This window comes from Pongo pygmaeus, chromosome 16, assembly GCF_028885625.2.
Source record: "Pongo pygmaeus isolate AG05252 chromosome 16, NHGRI_mPonPyg2-v2.0_pri, whole genome shotgun sequence".
Classification (NCBI taxonomy): Eukaryota; Metazoa; Chordata; class Mammalia; order Primates; family Hominidae; genus Pongo; species Pongo pygmaeus.
The window spans coordinates 103,819,054-103,834,574 of record NC_072389.2 but is presented as its reverse complement, the minus strand read 5'-3'; the positions used below and the strand labels follow the sequence as shown (position 1 = coordinate 103,834,574).

The window sequence follows — 15,521 nt, the reverse complement described above, 5'->3', positions numbered from 1 at the left end:
CCTTTTAATTTTCCTTTTTATCATCTCTGCCGAGAGGTGAAGGGGAGTACTAAGTAGCCCTCTCTACTTCTCCCAGCAGCTGGCCGCTGGCTCTGCCTCTACCTGGTCCCTTCCAGGATGTACTTCCGAAGTGGTGGAAGTAGGGAAGGCTCTTGAAGGGAGATACCCACGATTCTTAAAATTATGCACCAAGACACAGCACAGAATCGGAGTCCAAGAAAGTTGGATTTCTGGCCCATTCTCTCTCTTTCTTTTTAGCTCACTACTTAATTCAAGGGTTATTGCAAGGATTAAAAAAGGTAACGTGTGCAAAATGCTCAGTATATGGCCTGGTACATGCTAGGTGTGGAATGCATGTAAGAAAATAAAGTTTAATAAAATGTGTATTAAACTAATATCTTTTCAGCAGGAGGCCAAATAAACTTCTTGTCCACCTTGGATTTTTTTTTCTCACTTTTTTAAAAATCAAGAAGGATGTGAGGAACCAGAAATTGAGATTTGGCATTAATCTTCATTCTTGGTGCCTAGGGTTGGCCTTGCGTATTGGCGATGAAACAGGCTATTTTTGACATTGAGTTGTCCAGCATCCTGTAAGATGAGGCTATGTTGCATGTTGGAAAGATTTAGCGAATAACAGAGGCAGGCTCCACTCTTGTTTCCCACTGGGAAAGGCAAGAGCAGCCTGCAGACAGAGCCCCTCTGCGGGCAAAACTCACACTGCATGCTGCAGTGAAAACTGCAACAGGGAGTTAGAGATGCCCGGGGCAGTTGTGATTTTCACTGTCCATTTATCTGTAATCATTTTTGTAAGGAAGATTGATGGATGCCGGGGGGTGAGGGTGGGCGGAAGAAGTCACTGCTGCATAGTGATGCACAGAAATTGATATTTCATCAGAAGGAAGCTCTTGATAGTTGTTTTCCTGGCAAGCTGGAGATGACGGACAGTCTTTGCTAACTGAGTTGTTTATCCCTCCTGTCAGATACGTAGTCCTGCAGGGCGCTGCTTAATGAACTAGAAGTCCTGCCTCTTAAGTACCTCACCAACTGAAATGTGTGCATGTCACCTTGGCGTGAATCGGAGCAGGCGCTGATGGATACCGTTTGGAGGTACGCCAGCAAGGAGCTCCTTGTGTAGCCTGCCTCTGGAGCCTCAAGTTCAACTTCCATGGGGCCAACAGGGGAGTCGGGCTGGGCAGAAGCTCCTGGGAACCAAAGCAAATGGTCTGAGAGTCTGAGAGCATAGTGGAGGTAATGTGTTTGTGTCCTCTCTGGCTGCAGCACCCCAAGTCCTTGCAGACTTAAGTAGGCTATGTGCAAGTTTAAATAGTTTGAGTCCTGGCCGGTAACATGAATACTCTACAGTGGCCCAGGGTCAGGGATATAGAGTGGCGACTACTTGGCAGAGTTGGAGCTTGCTCAGATGAAAAGATAAATTGTACTGGTTAAATGAAACTTAAGTGCAGGGTCTGGACTTTGTTTCTATCTTTCATGTGGACTCTGTAAGCACCTACGCACAGCATTCTAGAAACACTGCTCCCATCCCTCCTGTCTCATGTCATCCTCCCAATTGCAGGGGTTGGGGGGGCATACTCTTCCTGTGTCATGTGAGAAATTCCTTTCTCATGGGAAGCAGGTGGCATTCCTGGACTCTCCTTGGCCTGGCCATTGGTAAGCACAGGAACTCAAGGTGTCTGAATCTCTTGTCAAAGGTGGGCTGTAAGGATCCAGAAGAGGACAGAAAGAGTGCCTGCAGAGTTCCTGCCTGAGGCCTTTGGATGGGCCCTGCTGGCTTGCTGTGTGTGTGTGTGTGTGTGTGTGTGTGTGTGTGTGTGTGTGGTGTCGTGCTTATTATTTGCCCCAAATGAGGCAAGAGAGCAGTGATCAGGTGTCTCCCCAGCATCTGGTCTCATGAAGACAATAGAAGTGGTCGGATCAGGCCCACTGCCATGCTTGGCTTGCCCATGTCTCCTAGGATTGGCTGCCTGGTGGCTGTCCCTCTGCCATCCCCTTGACTGCCCTGTGAATGACGTCCACTCTGAGACCCCAGGCCACCAGAAAAACTGAAAAATAAAGATTCTCAAGTTCAGGTGCAGGTAGGGGGCAGGGTCCTGGTGGTGGGGAGCTTTGATCTTCTGCAGTTGCAAGATCCTCTTTCAGAATAGTAATGCAATTTGTGAATTAATAAAATTAGGTATGAAAGAGGATATGTAGAAAAGAAGATAAATCACAAGCTACACAATTTTTAAGTTGACAAAACTACAAACATCACAAAATAACATAATATTTTAAATTATCTGCCTGGAATACTCTTAATTTTTTTTGATCTTTTGCGTGCATCGTCTTTGATAGCAGTTTTTTTGATATTGCTTTTTATAGAGAGACTCTCAAGATAATGGAGTCTTTACTCTGTTGTGGTTAATTAAACATTTTTTGATGTTATTCATAGTTTGAGATGTTTCTTTTAGCTTCTGAACCTGCTATACAGATAAAAAGCATTTTCATGTCAGGTAAATATTTAGAATTATTGCCAAATTTTAAATTTCCTCCATCAATTTTCTTTCATATGTCATATATCAGTTGTGAGATTTGGAAGGATGTTTCAGACCAGTTTCTGTACCTGTTTTTTTCTCCCTCTGTAATCACATGCTCCTGGTGTTGTGGACAGTAGCACATGAGCATATCAGGACATGACCTATCTTGGTGTCATGGCTCTCAGTGAGTCCACTTGGAGGGTAGTAGAAGTATCCCTGGATGTCATTCCTACACCAGGACAGCAATAACTCAGCTCTCCAAGGAAGTTACTGTGAACCACATGCACATATTCTACTCAAGTCAAGTCAATGTGCCCCCAACTCAATTTGTCCTTAGCTAGACCCCAAAAGTTCTTATGGGGAGTCTCTCACTCCCCTTTCACTTAACATAATGGAAAGCCTGATTGGAGGGGGGCGTCATCAGTGGGAAGAGACACAGCCTTCACTGATTGCAGCTAAAATGTCTTACTTTTGAAAATAGGACAGAAACATATGACCATGTGCATATACTGCTGAAGCCCCTCCCCGGGCCATGGAAGGCGCCCATGTGAGTGCAAGTGAGATGCCCGGAAGTTTAAGTTTCATCTGCTCAGGGAAGGGCCAGGTATTGCTTGGTATCACATTCCAGGGGAAAGGAAGAGACAGTCAAGGCCTTCTGGCTATTATATTTGATCTTAGTGCTCCATATTTTCCATTCTGCGTGATTAAAAAAAACAGATTTAAATCATGTTCTAGCATAGAGATGAAAAGCATTTTCACTTTGGCAGGCCCTGGAACATCATTTAATCAATATTTGTTAATTGGTTGAACTGGATGCATAATTGTAAAGCTAATGGAAGGAGGTATGTTTTACCAGGAAGGGCCCTTGGTGATCACTGATTATTCATTTTTACAGATAGAAAAGCCAGGAAGGGGAATGACTGTCTGAAGGTAGCAGTGAATGACAGAGATGAGGCCAATGGCAAGGTGCACTAGTAGACTCTGGCTTTGCATGACTGTAAGCAATTAAAGTCTCATCAGAAGTCATTGTGAGTTAATACACGGAGCAAATACAGGTGCAGATGTCTAGAAGCAACAATGGCATTTACACTGAACCCACACATTGAAGGTTTACTGTAAAATGTTGCACTGAATTCTTTATATATACCTGTCTTGGTTAGTCATTATTGTTATTTTCTCCAGTCTGTGGGTTACGTGCCCCCTGCTGACCCACAATACCATGCCGCAAGATAGGCAGTGTATTGGCCAGGTACGTACCTGGCAAAAGTCTGCTCTGCGTAGGCTCAGCTGTGGATGGGTTCTGTGAGCCTTGGATGGGTTGTGAAGACTGTGGGACTACAGGACTGGGCTTATAGGCAGAATAGTCATAGGGCACTCTGGCTAGGAAAAGGGAAAGGGGCCAGTTCCTACCAGGTGCTCCGTGGAGTGTGTCCACCCTGCAGGGAAAGGCTCAGGTCTGAATAGGAGGCACAGACTGTGTCTACAGGACCCTGCAAACAGAGGCCTTGTGGAGGTTTGGTCAAGATGGAGAGGCCATTTGGCAGCATACCATGGGCTAGACCATCCATGACATGGAGGAAAAGGCAGCTACTGGCACTGAGCTGACAACAGTGGGAGATGGGGCCTCAGTAGAAGTGGATTGCTTGCTTCTCATCCTGCCTCCAACACTTGGTACCCACATGACCCTGCACAAGGAATGTGCTTGGCCCCTCTGAGCCTCTGCATCTTGGGCTGTCAAATGCCAAGAAAAAAAAAAAGACTGATCTCATAGGGTTGTTTATGAGAATTAAATGAGATAATCCATGTAAAGCAACTGACATGTAAAAATAACAATAATGAAAGTGTCACTAATCTTAGACGGGCTACTTTGACTTTGCTAAGTGGTTTTACAATAGCATTATTATTATTAAAAATAATGATGAGCAATAATATTACTATTAAATCAGTCTCCATGGCTGTGGACGGGGGTAGGATGACCTGGGCCTGTGGGCCCTGACTGTCTATTTGCCTCCTCCATGCCCAGGTACCCGGTCCCTGCAGGCATGTGCAGCTCATTCCCCCATGAGAACTTCAGGGTGTCCAGCCAAGGGCAGGGCCTCTGGGGACCTCTCTTTTCTAACAGGGGCTGGGTTACTGGGCTCAGGAAGCCCATATAGCCCTATGCTTCAAGGGAGGATGGTGAGACAGGGAAGCATGGGGAAAGAAGGCAGTCTGCAGTTACTGAGCACCTACTATGTACCATGACTCTAGAAGAGTTTATATATGTTATCTCGCTTAGCAATGCTATCGTTAGGTATTCTTATCTCCAATAAAAACAGGAAAATAGACACTTTGAGAAGTACTCTGCTCAAGTGCAGAGCTGGTGAACATAGGACTCAGACTCAAATCTGCATCTATGTGACTCATGCCTGCTCCACTATTCCAGGTGTGGGAAAGGCTGCTTATTCCATTCCATGTTCATTTTTGCACAAAATAATGATTGACTCAAACAGGAAGGTGAATTACAAGGTAACTTACCTTAAAAACCAGTTGGGATTTTGACTGGAAGTGGACTGAAGCTATAGACTGCTTTTGGTAGACTTGACATTTTTATGATATTGAGAGTTCTTCACCTTGAATATGGATTACTTTTTTAGTTATTAAGATATTCTTTAGGCCAGGTGTGTGGCTCACACCTGTAATCCCAGCACTGTGGGAGGCTGAGGCAGGTGGATCACTTGAGGTCAGGAGTTTGAGACCAGCCTGACCAACATGGCGAAACCCTGTCTCTACTAAAAATACAAAAATTAGCCAGGTGTGGTGGCAGGCGCCTGTAATCCCAGCTACTCAGGAAGCTGAGACAGGAGAATCACTTGAACCCAGGAGGTAGAGTTTGCAGTGAGCTGAGATCACACCACTGCACTCCAGACTGGGTGACAGAGTGAGACTCCATCTCAAAAAAAAAAAAAAAAAAAAAAAAAAGATATTCTTTAGAAGACACTGTAAAATAGGAAGAGACAAATTTAAAATGTACAGATGTAATTGTAACATGTACAGCTGCAAAAGGATTAGTATCCAGCATATATAAAGAACCATAAATTCAGAAAAACAACCTAATGGAAAAGAGGAAAAAAGATACAAATAGACATTTCTCGTAGGTGGAAACATAAATAGTAAAAAAAAAAAAAAAAAAAAATGAGGAAAAACTCAATAGTATGGGTTGAGTTTATTTTCTTGACTACATTTGTTAAAAATTTCTTGGCTGCCTTTAATTGAAAATACTAATTTTCAAGAAAATGAAAATTAAGACATCATACGATACTTTTTAAATACTCTTCAATTTATAAAAATTAAGAAATTTGATAAGATCAAGTACTCAGAAATATAAAAACAGAACATACACTGTTGGCATGAGTGTAAGCTGATATAAGCACTTCAAAGAGCATAGGTTATAAACCTGAATATAAGTAAGTCCTATGAACCCACTGATTCTCTATATACCCGGGAGAAATTCCTGCCCCTGAGTACTAAAAGAGCATGTATAACAGAATGTTTTTAGCAGCCTTGGTAGTAGCCAGAATGAGAATAATGTAGATGTCCAACCATCGGAAAATAGATGAATAAAAGCTGGGTATATTTACTCGGTGGGATGTGATACAACTGTGGAAATGAATGACCCAAAGCTGCTACCATCAGGAAATGGATGGGCGACAGCCTCAAAACTTCAGAGTCAGTAATATGGGATGATACCATTTTTATCATGCTAATATCCAAGCAAAGCTAAACAGTATATTGTTTAGGAATACAGGCATAATCTGAAAAAAAATTTTTTTTTAAAGAGAAGGATAAGCAGAAAACTAGAAATAGTTGTTCCATCTGAGGCAGAGGCAGAGGGGTGCAGTTGGGGGGTCTTAAGGGGATTCCCTATGTTGGGCGTGGTCTCTTTCTGAGCTTGGTGGTTGAGTTGGGGTACTGGTTTTGTGAGTATGCCTCATAACTCTGACATACATTGTACTTGTTTTACTGTCTCTATCAAGTATTACATAATCTAAACAGCCTTGTCCTCCACGCAGCTCCTGACACATGATGACACTTCTCATAAATTAACCAAATCAGAGAAAAAGTTAAATACCATGAAATACTGTGAAATTCCCTCCTTCTGGAGGAGGGAATCCCATGCGCGTCTTTTCTCTTGCCTGGCTGCACATGTGTGCTGGTGTGTAGGTGGGGCACAGCCAGTGACTCACAGCGGTGGGAAGGCAGGTCTTGCTACCATTGCCTGATCCCTGTTTCCAGTTCTCTGCCTTATATTTCTGTATCCATTTCCCTGATCTCCAGAGTAGGAGATCAGACCTCTTTGTTTTAGCTGTTCCAGAATGGGCCCTGCGGGCTTTGGAGGGTGGTAGTTGCTGCATGGGGTTGGATGGGATCCTGGGGTTCACAACTCCTCTGTTTCAGGCTGAAATGCACACCTGTTCGTAAGCCCTTTTCCCATCCACGACAGGTGTCTTCAGGCCCTGAGCCCGCAGGAAAGGTCAGAGAGGGGAAGAATGCTGTGCTCCTGCCCCCACCCCCCCCCCCCCCGCCTCCAAATTGAGTGCCTGCATTTTTGGCCCAGGGCTCTACAGATTGCAAAATTTTATCGCTCGCTCTCCTTCATCGTGGCTTCCTCTCTCCTTCTCTTTTTCTTTGTCATTTTCTTAAAATAAATCATTTCAGTCTTTTCGTGCCATTTTGAGCAGTCCATCTTCTGGGTTCAATTCACCATCCTTGGAGGTCAGGGTAACTTCGTGTGTTGAAATTTGCCTTTTCTAAGTGAAATAAAGAAAAGATGTTCTGGTTACTCGGATCATCCAGGAGGTTTTCTGTTGGTGGAGGTTTGGGAGGAATGGACAACAGGCCCTTTGGCCTGCTGCTGTTTCTGGTCTGACAGGCACAGCCCCTCCCTCTGCTGTTTCTGGAAGCCTGCTGCATTGTGAAGAAGCTTTGCTGAACTAGCCTGACACTGCAATTTTCATCACCATCACTACCTCTTTTTTTTTCTTGCAACTTTAAATTTTAAGATGTTTATAATCAGTGTTAAATTTTTACTCTGACTTCACAGTCATGACAGAAAATAGATAAGCATGATCGCATGCTTATCAAGGGGATTACTTTTTGTACTTTATGCACTAATTTATCTCTTTCAGGGTAGAATGCATTATTTAATCTGTTTTAAAAGATTAAATAATTCCTTTACATGACAAGAGGTAACACTGGCTTCTTATGACAATGGCAGCTAGCCAAGCGGAAACTTCCACTTGTTCCTGCCACCTCCTCAGGTACCAAGCCTACAGATTGAACCTCGTAGGCCTGTAGACAAATGCAGAGCTCAAGTTAATTTAGAAAATACCATGTGTAACCTGGCATTCTTTTTCTAACCCCAAACAGTCAAGACAGACGTAAGGCATGGACATGTTACTTCAGCTGTCAAAGTAATGAAATCAATAGCCAAAAGCTCGTACTAATTCAGTATTATTGAAGACAGAGCATCTTAGCACAGCATTTGAGTAGGTTTTTGTGTTTCTTTGATCTCATATTTTAAAATTGAACATCATTCAAGTGGACTGTTTTTGTAGTATATTATGAACATACTGAAAAGGCAAAATAGAAATGCCCATTGAGATCATAATTGTCAATGTCGTGGACAAGGTTATAAAAGTATACCTGTCATATGCTTTTTAGGTTCCACATCTATGCTAATGCTGTTTTCCCACTGACGCTTTAATCAAGTTCTCCCGTCTACTTCTGACATAGGTGAAACTGAATTCATAACTGCGTTGGAAAGAGGAGCATCTAATTAAGATCACATTTGTACTTGAAATATCTCTCCCTAGTAGGGAAATATAATATCATCACTTAGTATTTGGGGTGGATGATGATATTAAATGCTTTCCCTATAAGAAACAGTTCAACCAAGGCCTTGTCTGAACTTGTAGAGACTTTAGCATCTTTGAAGGGAGATGGCCAGATATGTTTCCAGGAAGTTATGAGTTTTTCATTATTCTTTCTTCTCTGTTTGATAAACAGTTTAGATAGCCTACTATGCTGCCCATAGTAACCTTGAGATATCAGATTTATTGAGGAATCATTTACATACAGTAAAATTTTCAATTGTGTTATAACCACTGAATCCCCTATAAAATTACCTTTTGCCTCTTTGCAGTCAGCCTCCTTTTTTCATTCCCAGCCTCTGATAAACACTTATCTGTTTTCTCTCCTTATAGTTTTACTTTTTCCGGATTGTATAAATGGCATCAGATAGCATGATGGCTTTTGTATCTAGCTGCTTTCACATAACATGCTTTGAGATTCACTCATATTGTTTCAGCATAAATCCTTATCTGTTTTTTTTCTTTTAGTAACATTTTAGTGCATGGATATATCAAAATTTGTTTATCCATTCACCAGTTGAGGAACATTTGGGTCATTTCTAATTGTTGGCAATTCCAAATCAAGTGTGTATGAGCATTAACATTCAGATCTTTGTGTGAATGTATGTTTTTACTTCTCTGGTGTAAATATCTAGGAGTGGGATTGCTGGGTCATATGGCAGGTAGAGGTTTACTTTTATAAAAACTACCAAACTCTTGTCTAAAGTAGCTGCACCATTTTTCATCCCTAACAATACTAAGTACTATTTAGGAGAGTTCCAGTTGCTTCATGTATTCACCAGCTCTAAGTATTGTCACTTAAAAAAATTAGGCATTCTAATATGTATATAGTGGTATCTCCTTGTGGTTTTGATTATTTTCCTCATGACTCTGAGCATCTCTTTGTAGGTTTATTTGCCATATGAACCTCTTCTTTAGAGAGGCTGTTCATATAGTAATTTTTTTGGCCATTCCAAAATGGGTTTTCATTGGAACAATACAGAGATTAGCATGGCCCCTGTACAAGGATGACAAATTCATGAAGCATTCCATATTTTTTAAAAAATGGGTTTTAACACAAGAAACTTATGTAGTCCATAGACCCTAAAAAGAAACTACACAATAGAAACTACAAAGTAACCAGCTAACAACTCCACAATAAGATCAAAACCTCACATATCAATATTAACCTTCAATGTAAATGGTCTAAATGCTCCACTTAAAAGGCACACAGTGGCAAGTTGGATTAAAAAAAAAAGGGTAAGACCCATTCATCTGCCATCTTCAAGAGACCTATCTCACTTGTAACAATGCCCATAGGCTCAAAGTAAAGAGGTAGAGAAAGATCTATCACACAAATGAAAAAAGAGCAGGGATCGTTATTCTTATATCAGATAAAACAGACTTTAACAACAGTAAAAAAAGGACAAAGAAGGGCATTATGTAATGATAAATGGTTCAATTCAAAAAGACTTAACTAACCTACATATATAAATACCCAACATCGGAGCACCCAGATTCATAAAGCAAGTACTTCCAGACCAATGAAAAGTCTTATATAGCCCACACAGTAATAGTGGGAGACTTCAGCACTCCACTGCAGTGTTCAACACATCATTGAGGCAAAAAACTTAACAAAGAAATACTAGACTTAAATTTGACACTTGACTAATTGGACCTAATAGATACCTACCAACCACTCCATCCGTCAACTACAGAATATACATTCTTCTCAATTGCACATAAAACATACTCTAAGATCAACCACATGTTAAGCCATAAAGCATTTCAATATGTTAAAAAAATCTGAATCATACCAACCATACTTTTGGACCACAGTGGAATAAAAGTAGAAATCAATGCCAGGAAGAAGAGACCAAGAAGATTTCTCAAAACCACAAAATTACAAGGATATTAAGCAACTTGCTCCTGAATGACTTCTGGGTAAACAACAAAATTAAGGCAGAAACTAAAGTATTTGAAATAAATGAAAACAGAAACATGACATAGCAAAATCTCTGGATACAACAAAAGAAGTATTAAGAGGAAAGTTTATAGTTCTAAATGCCTACATTAAGAAGTTAGAAAGATCTCAGATTAACACTCTAACATCACACCTAGAGGAACTCAAAAAGCAAGAGCAAACTAACCCCGAAGCTAGCAGAAGAAAATAACTGAAATCAGAGCAGAACAATGAAATTGAGACCCAAAATTCTGTACAAAAGGTTTATAAAACCAAAGGTTGGCTCTTTAAAAAAATAAGCAAGCTTGATAGACTGCAAAAAACAAATAAGCACAGAGGTGACAAAAGTGATTATAATCGATTCCAGAGAAATACAAAAGGTCCTCAGAGACTATTATGAACACATCTATGCATACAAACTAGAAAATGTAGAGGAATGGCCAAATTCCTGGAAACACACACTTCCCAAGATTGGATCAGGAAGAAATTAAAATCTCAAACAGACCAATGTCAGATTCCAAAATAGAGTCGTCAGAAGTGAACCATAAAAAGCCCTGAACCATTCACAGCTGTATTCTATCAGACATACGGAAAATTGCTGGTACCAAATATTCTGAAATTATTCCAAAAAATCGAGGAGGAGGAACTCCTCCCTATCCGATTGTATGCAAAGACACAATGAAAAAACCACAGGCCAATATTCCTGGTGCACATAGATGCATAAATCCTCAACAAAATACTAGCAAACTGAATCCACCAACACACCAAAAAGTTATTTTATCACAATCAAGTAGGCTTTCTTCCTGGGATGCAAGGTTGGTTCAACATATGAAAATATATATGACTCACAAACATAAAGAGAATTAAAAACAAAAACCATATGATTATCTCAATAGACACAGAAAAGTTTCCACAAAATCCAACATCCCTTCATGATAAAAATCGTCAACAAACTTGGCATTGAAGAAACATACCTCATGCCATCTATGACAAACCCATAGCCAACATCATCCTGAACAGGCAAAAGATGGATGCACTCCCTTTAAGAACAAAAATAAGCCAGAGATGCCCATTCTCACCACTCCTAAATAACATAGTACTGGAAGTCCTAGCCAGAGCAGTCAGGCAAGAGAAATAAAAAGCGTCCAAATAGGAAAAATAAGATTTCAAATTATCTCTCTTTGCTGATGATATAATTCTATAGCTAGAAAACCCTAAGGACTCATCCAAAAAATTCCTTGACCTGATAAATGGCTTCATCAAGGTTTCAGGATACAAAGTCAATGTACAAAAATTGGTAGCATGTCTCTCCATCTATAATGTTCAAGCTGAGAGCCAAGTTAAGAACCCAGTCCCTTTTACAATAGCATCAAAAAATAAAATACCAAAGAATACATCTAATCAAGGTGAAATCTCCACAATGAGAACTACAAAACACTGCCGAAAGAAATCAGAGATGACACAAGCAAATGGGAAAACATTCCATGCTTGTATATTGTAAGAATTAATATTGTTAAAGTGGCCATACTGCCCCAAGCAATCTACAGATTCAGTGCTATCAAATTACCAATGTCATTCTTCACAGAATTAGAAAAAAACTATTCTAAAATTCATATGAAACCAAAAAGAGTAAAATTGGATCCCTACTTACCACCATATACAAAAATTAACTCAAGATGAATCAAGGATTTAAATGTAAGACTTCAAACAATAAAAATCCTAGAAGAAAATCCAGGGAATACCATTCAGCACATAGCCTTGCAAAGAATTTGACTAAGTCCTCAAAAGCAATTGCCACGAGACCAAAAATTGACAAGTGGGCCCTAATAAACTAAAGAGCTTTTGCACAGCAAAAGGAACTATCAACAGAGCAAACAGACAACCCACAAAATGAGAGAAAATATTTGCAAACTATTACCTGGCAAAAATCTAATATCCAGTTCCATCGCCTTGTGTACTAATTTCCTGCTAGCTTTTCCTCACCACCAGATACATGGATAAAGGCATGGTTCATCAAGCTTTGGGAAATAGGAGGTCAGATTTTCTAGGAGGGGTGCATGGCCCATGGAGAGGCTTTGTTTGTTTCTTGGAATAAAATTATAATATGTGCCCAGATATAAGGAAGATGTCCCTCCTCCCCTCCCTTGAATTATTTTTCCGAAAGGAAGGAGTTGCCCAATATTCAAATCCTTACAAATTATCTTCTATTATAGGACAGTATCTTAGTTGTTTTACTTTGAAGAATATGAATTGTGTAAGGAAGACACACTTAACCTTAAATGATTTCAATCAATTCTAGTTTAGGATACTCTCATAGGTCACCAGGTAGAATGGGGAGAGGAAGAGGGGGAGTGGGAAAGAATATTAATACTTGAGTAGTAATCATCCTTAGGAAGAAGACTTCAGCTTTTCAAGTGGCATTAATTGTAGATTAGCTTTTGAAGGACACGTTAAAAGGAAATATTTTGTCAGATCGCCACAGGAGATTTGAGGCATAGCACTATCCTAATGTGCCAATGGATACTTGAAGCTTGGGATAAAAATTGGAGTGATTGTGCCATTTATATGTTTTAAAAGTGTGTATAGCAACTTAGAAGGGAAGTGGACATAAATACAAAGTGGCATATAATGGTTAAAAATCTGGTTCCAAGGATGCTGGAGAAATGGATGTTAAAATACGTGAGCAGTTTGAATAAAATTCTCTTATGAAATACTTAGCAAAAAAAAAAAGCAATCTTTTAAAAATAACACCTTATTCTGTGATTTGTAAGGTTAAAATTATGTGCAACCACATTGTTTGGCTACTTGGTCTAAAATATTACAAGCTTATTTGCATCATTTAAGGATCCTATATTAAAATTATCACATTGGGAAAATGGGGGAGTGTCTTATAATCATAAATTTATGGTAAAAGAAAATGGGGCCACATTTGTTTCTTGTGATGTCGATAGGATCAATGGAAAAGGGTAGGATCAGAAGGGAAGATCCAATTGTGTTCGTCATCAGCAAAATGGAGCAATTGTGCCTAATTCAAGGAGAGAGATTTGGATTGTGCTGCTCAGAACACACTGAATACGTGTATACTACAATCACTATTCTTGTCATCCCATGAGGGCCAAGATTTTTTTTAAGTTTAATAACATTCTTTATGATTATAAAAATAGTACTGTTGTTTCTCATTATTTGTGGATTCTGTATTTGCAAATTCACTTATTGAAATTTATTTGTAGCCCCCAAATCAATACTCATGCCATTGTCATGGCCATTCACAGACATGTGCAGAGAGGAAAAATGTTTGAGTTCTCTGAGGGCCACATTCCCAGCTGAGGCTGAGTACAGAGAAGCGCTGCCTTACTGTTGGAGCTCTCATATTGTTAACAAATGTGCTTTTCATTGTCTGTTTAGTGCCACATATTTTGCATTTCTGTGTTTTTGCTGGTGATCTTGCCTTTTGAAATGGCCCCTAAGAGTAGTGCTGAAGTGCTGTCTAGTGTTCCTGCACTCAGGATGGCTGTAGTGTACTGCACAGAGAAAGTCATGTGTATTAGATAAGTTTCCTTCAGACCTAAGTAAGTTACAGTGCTGTCAGTAGTGAGCTCCAGTTAGTGAAGCAATAATGTATACTAAATAAGGCTTCTTTAAGGAGAAATACAAGAAACAAAGATTATGCATTAATCAATTAACAAAAATATTGTGCCAGAGGCTCACAGGAACCTAATCCTTTGTTTCCTTTAGGAGCAGTTGTTCAATATTTGCTAATTCAGTGTTGGCAGCAACTTTATAGAACATGACTGTATATGTGGAGCATTCTGTTTGTCGACTTACATTTTGCTTATCAATATATCATGAACATTTTTTTCTAGGACTTTAAATAATCCTAAGATTATTTTAAAAACTCAATTCATGGTAATTTACTTTCATAAAACAGGGTGAATAGATTCAAAAATTTTCCTTCAGGTCAAAGTAGTGAAGAAATTAATGGAAGAAAATTTGGCTGGCTGTGTGAGAGGTCAAATATCCAAGTATTCCAAAATGTGAAATGAAAAAGGCTAAATCAGGTTTTTACTTTTGGTCCAGATGTTTGAAAGAATGTTGACATTCAGCTCTATCTGAGGTCATATTTATTTAATCACTAGAATAACGTTTTTCCTCAACTTATTTACAGAGGGACGGAAAGGAGGTAAAGATTTGGGGAAAAGTACAAAGTCAAACCTCTCAAGCATTTCCTAATGAGTAATATGCAGAAAACAAGTTCCATGGAGTGTTGGTATGTGTAACTTCTGGGGTGCAGTTTGAATAATCAGTCACAGTGAGACTCAAGTGTAAGGAAAGTCTTATTACTCTGTTTCTGCAAAACTAATTAAATCTGACTGAACTACCGTGCACTTGTGAGGTAGAAAATTTAAGCACAATTATCTAAGGGGCATTGTTCTCCTACTCACCCACCGTGGGAAGGTTGCAGGGAATTGACACATATTGGAATGCTTGAGGAGGGCTTTCTGTAATTGGTGCACACTAAATTCCACTCATGCTCAGTTTCTAAGCCAGCATAGCCCCTTTTGATGGTGGTGGTGGTGTGTGTTTGTGTGTGGCGGCGGGGTAGCTTCCCCATTTCCAGCCAGACTTGTCCATTTGAGTCTTTCCTGAGGCTTAGCTGCAGGTGCACAGGACCTGTATGTCCACCATCCCCTCACTCAGAGACTGCCCCTTCTCAAGACAGAAACTCCAAACTCCAAGCTAGAGGCCTCCTCTTGTTCGAAAAAATCTCTTCTCATTAGGGCTTGATGCTTAAGTCTACTTCCTTCAAACTCTAGAGCCCCATTCTACTTCTTGTGCCAGTTAATTTTTTTAAATGCAAAGATATTTGAACTTGACCTTAGACACAAAGGAAGTCCCATGTCTGCAACACAATGGCCTAAGATGGGGAACAGAGCTCTCTTTTATTTGACTCTTCCACCAGCATGGAAATGTATCAGATTCTGTCAATAAATTAGCTCACCGTGCTCTGCAAAATTGATGACGGGATGCTCAAATCAAAAGGAGTTTGCAAGAGGAGTGGATTTATGTACTTTGTGACTTCTCAGAGCCTTTACAATGCTTGCATGCACTGAGTCTCCAGGAGGAGGTTGGACCTGG

General features: G+C 40.0%; 1 long non-coding RNA gene and 1 pseudogene across 2 annotated transcripts in view; both read left to right on the top strand.

Annotated features, from left to right (window-relative positions):
* Positions 1-15,521, top strand: part of LOC129014518 (uncharacterized) — a 123,198-nt gene that overhangs the window by 13,309 nt on the left and 94,368 nt on the right. The gene's annotated exons all lie outside the window — the stretch shown is intronic.
* On the top strand, positions 9,386-9,481 carry LOC129014752 (U6 spliceosomal RNA; annotated as a pseudogene).